General features: G+C 46.1%; 1 protein-coding gene across 3 annotated transcripts in view; it reads left to right on the top strand.

The window, feature by feature from the left end:
- The window catches only part of LOC119457470 (protein trachealess-like), a 405858-nt gene that overhangs the window by 289577 nt on the left and 98254 nt on the right, over positions 1 to 18027 (top strand). Inside the window, exon 2 of one of the 3 annotated variants that reach the window (XM_037719038.2) lies at positions 7228 to 7488. The exons of the other annotated variants lie outside the window; for them this stretch is intronic. The gene's annotated coding sequence lies outside the window, so the exon portion shown is untranslated. The remainder of the gene's footprint in view (positions 1 to 7227; positions 7489 to 18027) is intronic. 3 annotated transcript variants of the gene reach the window in all.

The raw sequence follows: 18027 nt of genomic DNA, 5'->3' as shown, positions 1-18027 counted from the left end.
AAGTAGCATTCAGACGCCATTTCTTATTTGCTTTAGAAACTGTGGGAGTGTTCGAATTTCGAATACGCGTACTGTCTTCAGCTTTGGCTTCTCACACGCTTCGACTGCTCACCACCAGATCATGAATTCGCCGACCGCACAGCGGAAGAAGGGCTGCGAGTAAATGAACCATATTTTCATCCTTTTTCATTCTAATGTCGAACGTGAAATACCTCCAAAAGACCAACTCATTTCGATCAATACCATAAGATACGAGAGGAACCAGTGCCAAAATGTTTACGATGCGGAATAGCCGAACTAGCTACAAATATTGCTTTTTTTTTTTTCGTCGTTTGTTTGCGGTCTATGTTATCACCATTCTCCTTCGCATCGGAGCGTGTGCGAGAAATATGCACGTCTGTTCCTCGGCGCAGTTGTATTAGTCGTGTTTGCGTTGTCCGCGTTGTGCTGTGAGCTTGTGCTCTGTGAACACACCCCGTTTTGTGTTTGTTGGATGCAAGTTGTTTTTTTAACTTTTTTGTATTTTTTGTACACGCAGCGCTTGACACCTCACAGTACGTGTCGCCGGTCCATATAGATAGGCCTATTACACGGGACGGTCGCCCGGGTCTTCCCCACAAAAATGGCGTTGTGTCTGTAAACAACACCGCTCACGCCCCTCAAAAGGGGTTGCATTTGACTCCGGGATGAATGATTCTGTGCCTCCTCTTGTTGTTCTCGCATTTTCGGCAATTTGTTTTCATCTTTTCTTTTTCATACATTCCGTTCGTCTTTCTTGCGTTCTCTCGTCGTCTGCTTTGAACAGCACGCTGCTTGCATGCACTTGTAGATCGTCTGCTCGCCGTCTGCTTTCCTTATGGGTTGTTTGTTTGTTTTCCTCCTGTATCATCTAAACACGAACACGCGCATTCGCGCATTCGCGCACACAGAAACACAGCAACACATCCAGTGGCTGCATGAAAGCATCCCAGTGCCCCAAAAGGGAAGGTGAATTGTGGCGCTGTACGGGAAGTTCCTTGTCCAGGGAACAATATCAGCCGTGGTGGCGGGATGGTAATTCGTCGCGGTACTTGTCCCTGCGTATCGAAGGCGGCGCGTATTGTGCGCGACAACCGAGTGCCTCTCCGCTAGGTCGCTTTCAGTGAACAAGGGCAGCCGTTGCTGGTGACGTGCGTGTCATGGACCTCTCGTCCGTTCCCTGTTTGCGTGGTTGTTCGAACCGCTTGTTCGATACTGCTGTTCATTTTGGCCTCGGTGTTTCTGCACTTGGCAGCAGTCGTCTGTCCCCATTCGCTTTTTACTTTCCATGAAGAGCTGAGTGGTCCGCTCTCGCTCGTGTATTTCTTATTTCCTCACAATTCATGCATTGAGACCGCTGTCCTGCTGTGGATTGTGGTTATATGGCTGGAGTATTCCAACGATTCGTTTGTGATATGTTATAACCGGAAAATAAACAATTTAGCCCACTATGTGTGGCTGCTTTACACTGCGGGTGACACGGAGGTTATAATGGTGATAGATGTATACTATATCGCGCTCAGTATGAGCTACAATGCGCTAACGCTTTGCCACGGGCTTCGCGTTTTGGCTAATACTGAGCAAGATAGTACGGTATATTGGTCGTGACAACGAGCGTATGGACACACCAGTCTAGGGTCACAAGTGAGCCTTCTTTGGCGGGTAAACTGCCTGCAGTAGCGTTAGAAGTAAAGTTAATGAAATGTTTATAATATTAAGGCGAGTCTTGTGCAGTTATTTAATAGAAATATTGGCATCCAATGTCTCGATTTTTAAAGGCTGCAACTATATTTTCACATAATTACCTGGTCAGGAATCATTTGATAATTATCAATGTGTTGTGCGTTTGCGATCGCCTTCTTCTCAGATTTATTGTTTGCTTGTGCGGTGTGTTTTAAACACGTCTAAGGAACTCCGGTACTACTGCTGCTCTGTCATTGCTTTCATCATCATCATCATCAGCCTATATTTATGTCCACTGCAGGACGAAGGCCTCTCCCTGCGATCTCCAATTACCCCTGTCTTGCGCTAGCGTATTCCAACTTGCGCCTGCGAATTTCCTAACCTCATCATCCCACCTGACTTTCTGCCGTCCTCGACTGCGCTTCCCTTCTCTTGGTATCCATTCTGTAACCCTAATGGTCCACCGGTTATCCATCCTACGCATTACATGGCCTGCCCAGCTCCATTTCTTCCGCTTAATGTCAACTAGAATATCGTCTACCCCCGTTTGTTCTCTGATCCACACCGCTCTCTTCCTGTCTCTCAACGTTACTCCTAAGATTTTTCGTTCCATTCCTCTTTGTGCGGTCCTTAACTTGTTCTCGAGCTTCTTTGTTAACCTCCAAGTTTCTGCCCCGTATGTTAGCACCGGTAGAATGCAATGATTGTACACTTTTCTTTTCAACGACAGTGGTAAGCTCCCAGTCAGGATTTGGCAATGCCGGCCGTATGCACTCCAACCCAATTTTATTCTTCTGTAAATTTCTTTCTCATGATCAGGGTCCCCTGTGAGTAATTGACCTAGATAAACATATTCCTTTACAGATTCTAGAGGCTGACGGGCGATCCTGAATTCTTGTTCCCTTGCCAGGCTATTGAACATTATCTTTGTCTTCTGCATATTCATCTTCAACCCAATTCTTGCACTTTCTCGATGAAGGTCCTCAATCATATGTTGTAATTCCTCTCCATTGTTGCTCAATAGGACAATGTCATCTGCAAACCGAAGGTTGCTGAGATATTCGCCATCGATCCTCACTCCTAATCCTTCCCAGTCTAAGAGCTTGAATACTTCTTCTAAGCATGCAGTGAATAGCATTGGAGAGATTGTGTCTCCTTGCCTGACCCCTTTCTTGATAGGTATCTTTCTACTTTTCTTGTGGAGAACCAAGGTAGCTGTGGAATCCTTGTAGATATTTGCCAAGATATTCACGTATGCCTCCTCCACTCCTTGATTACGCAATGCCTCTATGACTGCTGATATCTCTACTGAATCGAATGCCTTTTCATAATCTATGAAAGCCATATAGAGAGGTTGATTGAACTCCGCAGATTTCTCGATTACCTGATTGATGGCATGGATATGGTCCATCGTAGAATATCCCTTCCTGAAGCCAGCCTGTTCTCTTGGTTGACTGAAGTCAAGTGTTGTCCTGATTCTATTGGAAATTATCTTGGTGAATATTTTATACAATACTGAAAGCAAGCTAATGGGTCTGTAATTCTTCAATTCTTTAACGTCTCCCTTCTTATGGATAAGTATAATGTTGGCGTTCTTCCAGCTCTCTGGTACACTTGAAGTTGTGAGGCATTGCGTATAAAGGGCCGCAAGCTTTTCAAGCATGATATCTCCTCCATCTTTGATCAAATCTACTGTTATTCCATCTTCTCCAGGCGCTTTTCCCCTGGTCATGTCTTTCAAGGCCCTTCTAACTTCATCGCTAGTTATAGAAGGAGCTTCTGTATCCGGTTCATCACTATTTCGAATGGAAGAAGCTTGGCTGTTTTGGCTACTGTACAGGTCAGTATAGAATTCTTCTGCTGCTTTTACTATGTCATCGAAATTGCTGATGATATTACCATGCTTATCTTTCAGTGCATACATCTTGCCTTGTCCAATGCCTAGTTTTCTTCTTACTGATTTCATGCTGCGTCCATATTTTACGGCTTCCTCAATTTTTCCCACGTTATAATTTCGAATATCCCTTACTTTCTTCTTGTTGATCAGTTTTGACAGTTCAGCGAATTCTATCTGATCTCTTGAGTTGGACACTTTCATGTTTTGTCGTTTCTTTATTAGGTCCTTTGTTTCTTGGGAGAGCTTCCCTACAGGTTGCTTTGGTGCCTTACCTCCTACTTCAATTGCTGCTTCTGAGATCAGCCTAGTTACGGTTTCATTCATTAGCTCTATGTTATCTTCATCTTCCTGTTCTAAAGCTGCATATTTGTTTGCGAGCACCAGCCTGAATTGGTCTGCTTTTACCCTTACTGCCTCTAGGTTGGCCTGTTTCCTCTTGACTAATTTCACTCTCTCTCTCTTCAAATTGAGAGAAATCCTAGACCTCACTAACCTATGGTCACTGCACCTAACCTTACCTAACACTTCTACATCCTGCACTATGCTTGGATCGGCAGAGAGTATGAAATCTATTTCATTCCTTGTTTCTCCATTAGGGCTTTTCCAAGTCCACTTCCTGTTGCTGCGCTTCCTGAAGAAGGTATTCATTATTCGGAGCCTATTCCTTTCCGCGAATTCTACTAACATCTCTCCTCTTGCATTCCTAGAATCGATGCCGTAGTTGCCAATGGCTTGCTCACCAACCTGCTTTTTCCCCACTTTTGCATTGAAGTCGCCCATGACTAAAGTATACTGAGTTTGCACCTTTCTCATTGCTAGTTCAACATCTTCATAAAACTGTTCTATTTCTTCATCATCGTGACTAGAGGTTGGGGCATAGGCTTGTACTACCTTCATTTTGTACCTGCTATTCAGCTTTATTACGACGACTGCTACCCTTTCATTAATGCTGTAGAATTCATCAATGTTGCCCGCTATGTTGTTATGCACTAGAAATCCTACCCCGGATTCTTTCTTATCTGGAAGACCTCTGTCATTGCTTTAGTCTTTAGTAAAGCTTTGTCTCGGAACTGAAACTTGTCCCAGGCTTGGAGTTTGTTTCAACGTGTGGTGTTATATGTTAAGAATAGTTTGAGCAACAACAATTTGTTTCTCAGCTAGTTGGTGCATATTGACTTGCTATAAAGTGTAGAATGCCGTAAGAACATGCGGTTTTCTTCTTTTATATGTTCACGCAACTGACTACAATGTACTTCAGCTGTCAGTCAGCCTTGTGTAGTGTGCGTAATTGCTTGGTTGTGTTCGGGTGCTCCACTTAAGCTGTTTCGGACGAATCGATCAGAACAGCCGTCCACAATGTTACGGTTCGCGAACGTGAGCACTGTTCCGCGTCCATTCGCCGATTCCTTTTCTACGCTTCGCAGTCGCCGTCCGCGAGGTGAAATACGCGGAGTAAATTTCGTTACCCTCGTTAGCATCAATTGGTTGGACGCGTGAGTAAGCTGAGAGTGGCGGGAACGGCAATCGACCTGCGGCAGCGTGGCGCCGGGGAGTGCGGGCTCCGCTGCGCACTGACCACTGCCCTCTTCTCCACGGCGCATCAAAGCCAAGTAGTGAAGCACAACGCAGAGGGGCTGCTCTGGTCAGCGCGTTGCAAAGAGGAGGACCGCTGGGCCGGTGGGTGATAATGGGGGAGACGGGAGGTGTTCGCATCAGTATGGAGGATGGGGGAAGTGTGGAAAGCGATGTGTGAGGAGTATTTCAGGCTCTGGATTGTACTGGAATGGAAGAGGAAGGTTCGAGCAGCCAAGCGCGTGGAAAGAGAAGGTGCTAACAATGAGGGTGGTGGACAGGCCGAAGGGAATGAAGTTAATCAAAAATGGTGGGTGGCCAACGGGCAGGCGTTTTGCTTCCAGGCCAGGTTGGAACAGCGGAAAGAGGGTTGGGAGAGGAGGTTGAGGATTCGTCGCCCACGCTGTAAATTCGAAGTGCCCCCGTCTCGCTCTGGTCAACGGGACCCCTGGGACACTCGCCGGCTTGTCCGGTCAGGCAGCATCCATCTGGCGGTCGGGGTGGGGGTCAGTCGGGTCATCTGTGCCCTTTTTGCTTCGACGTTAGCTCCTCTTTGTTAGCGTAAGGTGATCCTGGGTGTGCGTTCTTCGGTGGTTGGGAAAGGTCTCAAATTGGCCGGTCCGTGATAGAAAAATGACTCTGAAACTACCCTAGAGCATTCTCAGACGCTTTGATGGTTGACAGGCGTCCATTATCTGCGAAGATAGGGCCAGTCGTATATATATATATATATATATATATATATATATATATATATATATATATATATATGAGTCCCAATTGGGCGTTCTGTCTAGGCCAGTTTAGCCTGCCATGTTGATGGTTTTCATTTTCTCTTCAGTTGCGTGGCGTTATTTTTCTCAGTTCGATGCTTATTTCTTCATTAGCTTCCACGTCCTCTGTTTTATATGACTTTTTACATTAATTTGGTGCTGCTACATTATCGCTCTTAATTTAGAGAAATTAGCTGGAGAGCAGTTAGTCGCAACTCATATGCATACAAGTTTTTATTCCTCATGGGCTGCTCAAGCCATCACTAGCAACCCTGCGGTCACCTACATCGCGGCAGGCTGGGTGATCACCATTTAAGTTTGCTTAAACGCATGCCATTATCTTGAAGTCATCTAAACTTGCAGCTCATCTCCCTCTTCTGTTATTCATTGCTCATCTATTCGTGGAAGATCTACAAGCGCGAACGCGAACTTTGAAAGGTTTAATGCGTTTCCTAACGGACATTAAGATGGTATCTTATTATTGACACTATTGTTTATTTTTCCCGTGTTCTATATTCATGTCTTGACTTGTTCATTTATGCATTCATACGTGTGTATCTTCCAGTATGCATCACTTGTCCAATCCTTTGCCATTACTGTAGTCACTGTACAAATGTCTAACGCCCCCCTACATTTACGAAAGAAGAATGGGAACCGAGGGGCTCGATTTTATTAGTCATAACCACATAAAGCCAGCAGACAACGAAGCCAAGGAAAGCATCGGGGAAATTAAGTGTAGTTGAAATTGGAATGTAGAAAATAAGGAAGAAAAGGGAAATGAAAGTGGACGAAAAGATAACTTGTCGCCCCCTACATTTGTGATATATATTTATTTTGTTTATACCATTCTTTTTTAAATTTTTTTTTCTCTGACTAAACACTTATGTGCACATTGTACAAATTGTTTTAGTCGCGCCCACTACATTGCTAATTGATTCAAGCGCGCCAACGCAAAGTGATCATCATTGTGTATACGTATGCGTGATTTTAGTTGCTCATTCCCACATGTCATTATTCTATATTGGTTTGATAATCAACTGTGGAAATGTCGGCGCCGGCAGTTGCCTACATTTTCAATATCATCATAAGAATAAATTAAATAAGTAAATAAATCGTGGCAGTACTAATTAAGCCAAACCTTACTGTACGGCTGCACCCAGCGACATTTCACATTTTGATGACATTTTGACATTTCTATGGCATGAACAGGCATCGTGCGCGTTTATGAAAGCTTCTATAGCGTTGCGTTCCTCTAATTGCCTCTTCTTCTCCTTCTCCTTGTAGGTGAGTTGCTTTCGGCACAAGGGTCAGTTGCGCGACGCCATGTCGGTGCCGTGCCTTCGGGGCGCCGTGGCCAGGCACAGTCGCGTTCGGCCCGTGGCCTGCCGTGCCCCTGCTCCGCTGAGAGTCGCGAGTTCGCGGTGTTGTGCCGCTCTAGACGTGCGTCGCTCTGCTCCGGAGGATTGTGTGTGCGCGCGTGGTGTGTTTCGATGAGACGCTTGGGACGCTCTTCGCACAAGGGGCAGTTTCGGCAGCCAGTGCCAGGTGAGTACGGTCCACAAACGCGCATTTTGTCCGGGGATTGCGCTTCGGTGTACGTACGGCGGCAACGACGACGACGACGGTACGCTTGAGACCAACCAGGGGACACCTCACTCTTCACCGTGGCGGACACTGTGGGACCGCAGGTGACGATTGCGGGAAACGAAACGTAATCGCAACTGCAGTTGTGGCTGCAACTTCAGCTTTATCGGTACTTCTACACGGTCCGCCAATATGAAAAGGAACGCCAGATCTGCGTTCAAGGCAGGTAATGTTGCGTGTTCGTTCGATAAAGTGAGGGTTATATTCTTGAGGAGAATTTTTCAAAACGAGGACTGTACTATCGCAAACGATTCGCAAGTGGTGTTGTGACTTTCGTTTCTGAAAGATTTGCTGTTTGAAAACACATCAATTATTTTCTTTTGTATTGCTACATAGTGAAGCTGTTGATACATGCCAGTACACCTGCAGCTCTGCCTATACGTGCAACTGCACGCGTAAACGTACCTGTAACTGTGACAGCAGTAACTAGCGAAGTGTAACCGTACCAGTGGTGCCGTTACTGGTACACTGTAACTGTACCAGTGACAATATCTGTATCTGTACCTGAAGAGAAAAAAATGTACCGGCAAGGTTATTTTTGGCTTTAGGTTAACAGTATATGAAGTATAGTAAACTTAGCTAAATGTAATAGCCGCAACGAACCTCATCTATCTGCAGACTTGAATATACACGTGTCTGTGTGTGTGAGTTGCCCTTGTCAACTTAGTGCGCCCAGTGTGTCAACTAGTGCCTTATAACAATTTGCCATGTGCATATATGGTCGCCGCGAGCGTTCAGGGATGAGTTATGACACGACGCATGACTGGCGTTCAGAACTGATTACAAGCTATGGCAGATGGTTACCACGAGCGGCTGCAACTACTCTACCTGTTAGGTTTGCAGACTCACGCGGATAGTTCTACTCTCACTAGTTGTGTTGTGGAACTGACGAACTTGAGACACTGTTTTGCTAAACACAGTTTACTCTGAATGTGAAGGTAGGTACATGGCCGTGATGCGCAGCTGGCGCTTTAATTCTGGTATCAACGACATCATTTACACTAACGCCTGTAATATAGTTGATGTTCTGAAATAGTGGGCCGTTGAAACACAACTTTGCATTGTTAAATAATTGTTCTTTCCATAACTGCGAATTTATTTGCATCTCTAAAGAACTTGCAGCAGTGCTCGGCCTCGCGTCTCCACCTGACGATGCCTTCATTATTGAAAGGAAACTGCGCGCACGTTGCTTCTGCTGGCTTTCGCGCGGGATTTGAAATTTGACACTCTTCGCAAAGAATAGCTTGCGTCAGCTGAATTAAAATTATCTGCCCAATTCTCATCCAGTTTCCCTCATCCTGATCAATTTATTTTTTCTATATCTAAGCCGCACTAAGACGACAGTCGACGTTGTTTGTGATAACTTTCCAAGATACCTCAGCGGGTAACCAGACGCCTTTTCGGCAAGTTGTTGTAACGTTGACACTGCATGGCATCGCTGATCGTGTGAATCACTGTATCAGTGGCATGGCTTGCTTAGTCGTGTGTAGTTTCGACTGCGATTAACTTTTTTCTGAACGTAGTTAATCTGCGGTTACGCTATGGATACGAAACAAACCGTGAACTCTGAGGGTCTCTTTCACTTCCAGTCACCGCACACGCAACCTCCTGTTTCTCCCTACCTCCCTCTATATATATACGCGACAACGCGGCATGCTCGTCACTGCAGGCGGTTGAAAAAAGTCGGATACGTCGAATGATTTATTCCTCAAATTCGAAAAGGTCATGGTGGCTTACCTCAAAAACATTTAAAAAACTAACAAAAGTGACGAAAACAAGGTGTGCGTGTGTTAAAAGACTAAACCGAGAGCATAATTTGGCCGGAAACGGACGAGAGATGTAATAGGATGGCGACGAAAAGTAGCGGTGTGCGGGAAGGTGACGGGAGGATCCCGGCAAAAAATAGGGAACATGAGCTGCGCGTGCCGCGGAAACTTGAAAAAGTAAGCGAAGGAGAAACGGAAAAAGAGAAAAAGGACCGAAAAGGCCAGCCGTGGTGGTGCGACGACGGAGAGTGTGGAGGCATAAAAAGGCCGCAGGCGCCTCGGGGAGCTTTTCGCCGGTCAGTGCGGGATATAAGGGAGGGAGGGGTTGGGCGTCGGGTCCGGCGACGGGGGGTTGCCGTCGTGGCCGGAAAATGAAGTTGTACTGGCAGGGGCCCGCGTCGCGGGTCGCGTGTAGCCCACAGCGGTGCGTATAAACCCGGGGTGGTTCGCCGCGCTTAGCAGGGAGGACCAGCGCGCGGCGTGGTGCGGAGCGCTCCCGTGTCATTCTTCTGCGCCTTGCGCTTCTTTCTCTCTCTGCGTGTGGTACGCTTTCGCCGCCCGTTCTAAAATCTCATTTGCTGTTTTATTTGATGCTTCTCCGCATCACTCTGAATAAAGAAAGCAAAGAAAAAATGAGGGAAAACTAAGAAGATCGCGAGGTGTCCGTTTGTTTTATGACGTGCTGCGGACAGAGCAACATCCACAATGACGTTGCAGATTTCAAAAATAAGGTGGCTTTGGGGGAGGGGAGGGGGGAAGAGCTGTTGCGGCGGGCACTGCCGCATCTGCAGTGACGCTGCACATTTAGAAACAAAAATAAACCGGGGTAGGGTGGAGGGGTTGGGATGGAGCTATGTGAGTCGGTCGTAAGAAGAAAAAATTGCACTTTGTGAAAAATTTGGCAAGGGAGTCGTATGGTTTTTCCGTTATTTTTTCGTCCTTTTCGTTAATGCTCCCAGGTTCAAACCACTATCACCCCCGTTTCTTTGCGCTCACGTGTTTCAAGATCACTTTCACTTTTCGTTCCTTTTTCTTTTCTTCTTTTTTGTTTTTTACTCGTTTTCTGCCAGCTTATCCATCATTTTCGTTCATACGCATTCAGTGTGAAATCTTTTCGAAGCGCTGGTTTATGACGCACATGGGCGTGCGGACAGGTGTTTTCTTTAGCAGTTACGGTCTTATTTCAGGCGTATACGAGTGGAGCGGCGGGTATTCGCTGCTGTACTTGCGGATCCATTCTCTCGCTTCACTGACACGCATACACGTTTGTTTGAAGCCGCGGTACTTCATCGGTGCAGCAGTGTCCTTGAGTCAAGTCAGGCGTACGATCGCAGGCCTCTGTTATTTACAAACGTGCAGGGATGTCTATGTATGGGGCAGGACCCATAGCTGCAGCATAACCGTTTCATAAAGGTAACGTGGCTTCACACACGCGAAGCAAACGTGTTAAAAACAGCGAGGGGCCGTAAGAATGCAACGAACGAAAGTTGAGCAAGTTGGTAGGGATTCAAGGTACGTAAAGCAAGCGTGGAAACACTTTAACTTTCGCGAATGCCCGCGCTTGCCCATCATTGACGGGTTGGAGCTGTTTTCCCATGAGCGTGCACAGATAAGTTTTGTGTCTCCCTCTTCTTTCTGCTACTGTGCGACATTTCAGTTGATAGTTGACGTGTGCGTTGTCCTTGACAGTCTACTTGTATCCGTATTTGCACCGTCCTGCGTTTCCGTATCGTGAGGGGCCGTAAATAATGTGAAGAAAAACTTACATGCAGTAGGCAAATTAGGCCGATGCAAATTGTATTCAGCCTTCAGAGTTACGGTGACTTCTCTCCATTAAAAAAAAAGTGTTATTTGACACCCCGGACATGCAGCATGGCATCGTAAAGATTAAATTATGCGAGGGGATCGGACTGTGCTTGGCTGTATGTTTAACATCCTCAACGGCGCACAGGGCGTTAAGAACGGCCATATACTAACTTAGAGTCATTACGGTGCGTTTCGCTTCATTTCTTGAGTATCGCTGATTTTGCATGTGGGCTAAACTTTCCACGTGCCACTTAACTCACATACCCGCCATTGATGTACTGCGCTTGACCCGCTTCAACCTTGGCGCATTATTGCTGAGAACGACATTGCGAGTTGGATCTTCAATCGCGGCGGCCGCATTTCAGTAGAGGCGGAATGGAAAAAAAAAAAAAAAAAGGGGGATAGTGTAACCGGCTTTCTGTGAACGTTAAGAGGATGCTTTAGCTCGGGCCCAACTCCGATGCCGCCTATTCAAATACGTGTAAATCGCAGAAACGCTTTTCTGAGACAACCACTGGGCCGATTTTAATGAAATTTGTTGCATTTGAGAGATAAAGTTAAGTTCTAGTTGCGGAAGCGACATTTTGACTTAAAGCCTGCATTTCTTAAAAGTAATTTTTAAAAATTGGTAAGCTTGATAAAATATAAACGGACAAAGTTTACAAATCTGTAGCTCTGCACCAAGAACAGATATCGCAGTTCCGTAAATTGCATCTGTTATAAAGTATCCAAAGCATGCATATTTATTGTACGAATTTATATCATACATGAACTTGTTACATTGTTTAAAAGGGTGTTGCAAAAGCTTTCCTCGCAAACTAGTGATGTAATTGAGAGATATATGTTAAATATATAGATGTTGTCCCCTTTAGGAGTACTATTAGATTCAATTTACAGAATTGTGGTATCTTTAGTCATTGCTGAGGTACAGTGTTGTAAACTTGATAGTCTCATTTACTGAAAATTTGTGATTTACAACAATTTCCAATTAAATATTGTCGGCCTAAATCAAAAATTCGCAACCAGCAGTCACTAAATTTTAACTTCTTTTAAATGCAACGACCTCATCAAGTTTGGTGCTGAAGTTGCAGAGAAAAAATATTTCTCCTTTCCCATGTATTTAGATAGGAGCCCCGGCCCGAGCGAAAGCTTTCTCTTAAGGAAACCCAGGTAGTATTGTATTGTATTGTAAAGATTCTACGAAGACGAGATAAGCGCACATGTTTATTGTTGGTTGGTAGTTGCTCAGTGAAGCGGCTACAGTCTTGATCTTCGTATTTTTTTATTGCAGCCGTTTGTCACTGGGGATCGCCACAAATATTAATCCAGGAGCCTACGGCGTCTGTCGTAGCTCCGGTGTGACTTAGAAACGGTTAAACCAATCTATTCAATTTATTCAAAGTAGTGTCGTGAGTAAACGAGAAAGTGGTGCTTGCATGATTGTCTTTGAGATTACATCTGACTTACAAGACTGCCTGGGCGTCTGGAAGCGTTGCACTTGTCATTTGCTCTTCAAAAGCATCAAAACTCGTGGCACACTTTTTCCAGTGCACAGTTTACAGTGAAATACAAGAGAGAAAGGCAAAATATAGACGTGTCGAGGCATACGCAAACGTCTGCTCTTACTGGTCAGCCGTAAGGATACCTTAAACTTAATCACTTGGGTGTAGATAGAACGCTGCAGATGCGAGCGCCAATCTCGCAAGAGCAGAAACGTGTGTAGCATCGTCAGTATCTTTGGTTTTACTAACCAGAGTTTTGCTATTTATGACACAATTCTCTCGTCATTAACAAACCGGACCTATAACCTACGGTCTAACAAATAAATGGCGCAGAAGAGATGAGCAGTGCCCGCCCCTCTGGTTGTCGCAAGTTAATTCTGGCTAGAGTCCACTTCAACAAAAACTAATATAGCCTGCGATTAAATACTGTTGAAGAGAGCAATGTTTGCACCTATCGTTCGGTTCCGTCCTGAACAGATCCAACGTTGTCTTAAAAACCACAGCGGTGAGATCCATCTCCTGCCCCGAGGTGCTGCAACCAGTGGGTCTCAACTGTGTGTTCCTTTCTTTATATGCTTAACAGCTGTCCTCATGTCCGCTACCGCTGCGCGAAAAAAAACAAAAAGAAAAAAATGATCCATTAGAAATAAGGAAAAAAAAGGCGCACGACCGACTCTGCCTTCATCCCTGGGCGACTCCATGTGTGGCAGGGGTGCATAAATCTCAGTTAAAGGAAAAGAAATGGCCGTTGACAGGTCTGTTTCAAGCCCCTCAGCTACGTCCAAGATGACTTATGGTTTTTGAGCAACGCGCTGCTGCGTCCTTTTCCAAATTCAGTGTTCTACGAGACCGGCTGCCGGGTTTTGTGCTATGATGTATTAGCTCGGCATCGAAGAATTGTTTTTGTCTCTGGGGCTCCCTTCACGGAATTTTAGTGCGTACAGCAGATGATACCGTTTTATGTAAAGGGGGCACTACAGAGGAACAGTAACTTAAACTACGTTAGTAAATTATGTTTCTGTAAGAGGGTCGTTTCACCATGGGATTTGTGAGCAAGAAAAGGCGTGAAAGGGTATATATAATGGCTGGCGACATCACTCCAGCTCACTGTCAAGTCCCAGATTTGGTCAGCTTTTGTCAAGTGGATTTTGTTAAGTCAGGATTTTGTCGGGTTTACATAATTGTTTATAGGTAAATGAGGTCTCCAGTGGAATTCTGAAGGAACCAGAAACTTCTTGTAGCAAGTTTTGAAAACACTTCTTGCGCCAAAAAAAAAAAAAGAAATTGGTATATAAGCGCTATAGTTGATTGACATCCGTCACTCGTATCTTTAAGCGCAATGGAAAAGACGTGGGGCGGAGAAGCGCTTGCTGTGGTTGTCCTGTGCTTGTCACGTGGTCCCTTCGTATCCCGTCCCATTCATTGCGCTAGTGTTGTACAGATGACGCGAAAAAAAAAAAAATCTTAAAAGGCCGTGGCGCCACGATGATAGATCGCCGCTTGGTTTTCGGCACAAAATTCCAGGGAGTGGAGCTTGGCATTCATTTTCTCCATCTATGATCAACACTTTTATCGCTAATGAATGAAGATAGAGTTTTGAATGAGTTCTGAAGAGAGAATGAAGATAGAAAAACAATGCATTGCCAGTATAAACCGGGCTAATGTTGTTGTGTGGCAGTAACACTATACCTTTCATTTGTTCACCATTTCTTACACTGAAGATTAGCCTCTTATTGCTTGAACTTATTTCTTACCTGTAGAAATACATTTCATTTACACGCGAAGATTCCTGCAAGTGAGGTTAGAAACACCCTAAATTAGTTTTTACACCACTCACTTCCCTACGGTGAAATTCGTTTGATTTCAAGACGAACCGTCTTGTATCTTATGACAGACAGCCGGTTAAAGAATTAGGCGAGAGATGACTGTAGTAAATTCACTTGAATGGATGCAGCCGCGCGCTAGTTTCGCTGAATGTGTAGCCTCATTGTAACTTGCGGGGAGATCGTTGCTTTCTATGCGAGAGGGGTGGAATGCCGATATGTTTTTGTTGGATGACCAATTGCCCGTGACGTGGCTTTCTCTCGCTTTAGCTTCCCTTTCCGTTTTAAGATTGTAGAAAAAATGTGCCTCGAAATCGAAAAAAAAAAAAGTCTAGAGGACGGTTTTATTTGCTCGATGGTAAACGTATTTATCGTAACAAAGCTTCTCGTTCGCAATGCCGCGCCACGCACAAGTTCCACCAATCAACTCTTATCTCTTCGTTAACCGAAGCATCCTCGAAGAATACCCGGAACGAGGCAAAAGCTTGCGCCCGCCGAGATGATTTCCCACGATGCTCTATACGCGTCTATCTTCTTCGCCTCGCATTTTCTCGCCTCTTCGAGACGGTCTATTATTATTTATTTTTTCGATGTTTTCCACCGTTTCGGATTTCAGCCCGGCAACCGACCGAAGGCCGAGCCATCTCTCCCGGTCGGTCGTGATGCGAACTTCACGGGAGCGCACGCGCTTTCGCTCATTCGCCACTTTCTTTCTTTTTTCTTTTTCTCGCTCGCCGTGCTATGTCGTTCTGTGTTTGTCTCGTCTCTCATTGGAGCACTTATTATTCCCGTCCACGGCTCTTGAACGGCCGGTCACGTCTCCGGCGCCTTGCCGCACTCACGATTGCTTTTGCCACTTTCCACTCTCCCTCTTCACCTTTCCCTGCTCCCTTTATCTCCCTCTTTGTCTCTTCGTTGCTTCCTTGTTTTTCTCGCGACTCTAACTCGCGATAGCGCTTCTAGAAGCCGACGAAGAGCAAAGAAAGACAAAGGAAGTCCTGTGCCATAGGAATGGGGAAGAACGTTGGTCCAGCTTCGTAAGTCGAGAACAGACGACAACGAAGCGCGTAAAACAAGTCAAGTAACGAAAGAAAAATGGGGGAAAATTCAGAGGAAGGGGCGAGGGGTGGGGGCAGACGGGGGAGAAATAAGTCACGTCCCTTTTCTATTTCCGCTTCCGGGCCGGGAAAAAAAAGACAGGACAAGGTGGAAGCAGGCCGACGGGCTGCCCGGCCGTGGGGGAGACCTCGAAGAGGCGCGTGCCAAGCGCAGAGAAGGTGCGAAATAGGGCCGCCGACGCCTTTCGGAGTCACCCGCCAACTCTCCTTCCCTTCTTATTTAGGGAAAAAGTGGGGAAGTAGAGAGTTCTCCCGCGAACGTATTCCCTCTCGAACCGTTCGTCCCTCTCCCATCACTATACGAGGCGCCTCGTCAACTCGTTTCCTCCCTGCGGAGTTGCCAAGTACGGCAGCAGTTTAGTAGTCGCGCTTGCTCGCTCGCAAGGGGGGAGGTTGTTGAAGGCGGGGTGAAGGTGGTGGCGGGGGGGGGGGGGGGGGGGGGGTGCAACACTGGGCTGGGTACAGGCGGCCGAAGCCGCGGCTCGTTCCGCCTTATTATCACCTGATTTGGAAGCGCCCGCGCCGGGCAAATTTACCGGTCGGGTTGTTTTGCTGCCTGGTACATTTCGACCCCGGACCACTGGAGCTAGCCGCTTGGTTCGGTACAGCGCACCATGCTCGCGCTCGCTCAACGCCTTCAGCGTGGAGAGGCGTCGAGCGCTGCTCCTTACTCGACGCTGGATGAAAGAGAGCTTCTCGAAGCGCCAAGGTGTGAAGAGGATGGACTGCGTGGCTTGAGAGCTTGGCGAGAGATGTTATCCGTTAGTTAAAATATATAGATGTGTATTCATTTCGGCGTCTGTAAAAGAGCGACTTGGAAGCGTGTAGTGGGTATGTCTTGCAGAATAAATTTTGTAATCCAGCCACCTGTGGCAGAACGCTAAAATGGAAAACTCTCAGTGTTTGTCCGAAAAGCAAACTTCGTAGCTGAAAAGAATAACTTCTGGTTTGAGATTCGGAACGCAGAACCCAAAGCTAAATAAGGGCAATTCGCTTTAACTACCCGCGAGGCTAGGACCCCAAGCTGGTAGTGTGAAGACTATTCATACGACAACCCTACGCCACTCGTCGACGTTAAGAAACTATATCTGATAAGTGTAAGTTGTGCTAGCCGAGGTTATTCTTTCTACCGGTAAAGGTATTTCTGTTATCATATTGCTTCTTTATCTCCTGTATTATATAGTGTTTCGTTCTCTGTCGCCTTTGAGCCAAGCTGGATGTCAAGTTACTGCCAATTTCATTCATTTTGCTTTAAGGACTCCGCCATGATTACCTAATTTATATGACGTTGTCTCCTTTTTTTCTCCTTGTTTCTAAACCTTACCTTAATTGCGTAATATTTGACAGATCTCGGCACTTCTGTGATTTTTGCGAGCGAATATAGGCGTGCAAATTTTGCCCAGAGCGCTTGAGGCAGCGAGACGAAGAAAGCGATATTTTTGGCGTTGCTGCTTGGTTTAAGAAACAATGGTTGTGAGCAACGGTAGTCACCTGGACACGTAAGTCCCGCACTGCTAAGCCTAGGAGATGCTTTGGAATTGTTCTGCATTTGCTTTCAAGCGCGGTGCTCGTGTGCCCTTGGGAAGAGTGTGCACATGCACATGTATACAGCCACTGGTTTCGCAAGCCAAGCCATAACGGAGAGAAGTTTGCTTGGGCGGGGACAAAAAAAGAATTACCGAACGTGCATACAGGGCCAACCCTTATATAGAGCATGGGCTATTTTTGGCGTTGCTGCTTGGCTTAAGAAACAATGGTTGTGAGCAACGGTAGTCACCTGGACACGTAAGTCCCGCACTGCTAAGCCTAGGAGATGCTTTGGAATTGTTCTGCATTTGCTTATCAAGCGCGGTGCTCGTGTGCCCTTGGGAAGAGTGTGCACATGCACATGTATACATGCAGCCACTGGTTTCGCAAGCCAAGCCATAACGGAGAGAAGTTTGCTTGGGCGGGGACAAAAAAAGAATTACCGAACGTGCATACAGGGCCAACCCTTATATAGAGCATGGGCTATTTTTGGCGTTGCTGCTTGGCTTAAGAAACAATTGTTGTGAGCAACGGTAGTCACCTGGACACGTAAGTCCCGCACTGCTAAGCCTAGGAGATGCTTTGGAATTGTTCTGCATTTGCTTATCAAGCGCGGTGCTCGTGTGCCCTTGGGAAGAGTGTGCACATGCACATGTATACAGCCACTGGTTTCGCAAGCCAAGCCATAACGGAGAGAAGTTTGCTTGGGCGGGGACAAAAAAAGAATTACCGAACGTGCATACAGGGCCCCCTTATATAGAGCATGGGCTATTTTTGGCGTTGCTGCTTGGTTTAAGAAACAATGGTTGTGAGCAACGGTAGTCACCTGGACACGTAAGTCCCGCACTGCTAAGCCTAGGAGATGCTTTGGAATTGTTCTGCATTTGCTTATCAAGCG

This window comes from Dermacentor silvarum, chromosome 7 (genome assembly GCF_013339745.2).
Source record: "Dermacentor silvarum isolate Dsil-2018 chromosome 7, BIME_Dsil_1.4, whole genome shotgun sequence".
Classification (NCBI taxonomy): domain Eukaryota; kingdom Metazoa; phylum Arthropoda; class Arachnida; order Ixodida; family Ixodidae; genus Dermacentor; species Dermacentor silvarum.
This window is presented reverse-complemented; position numbering and strand designations above follow the sequence as displayed.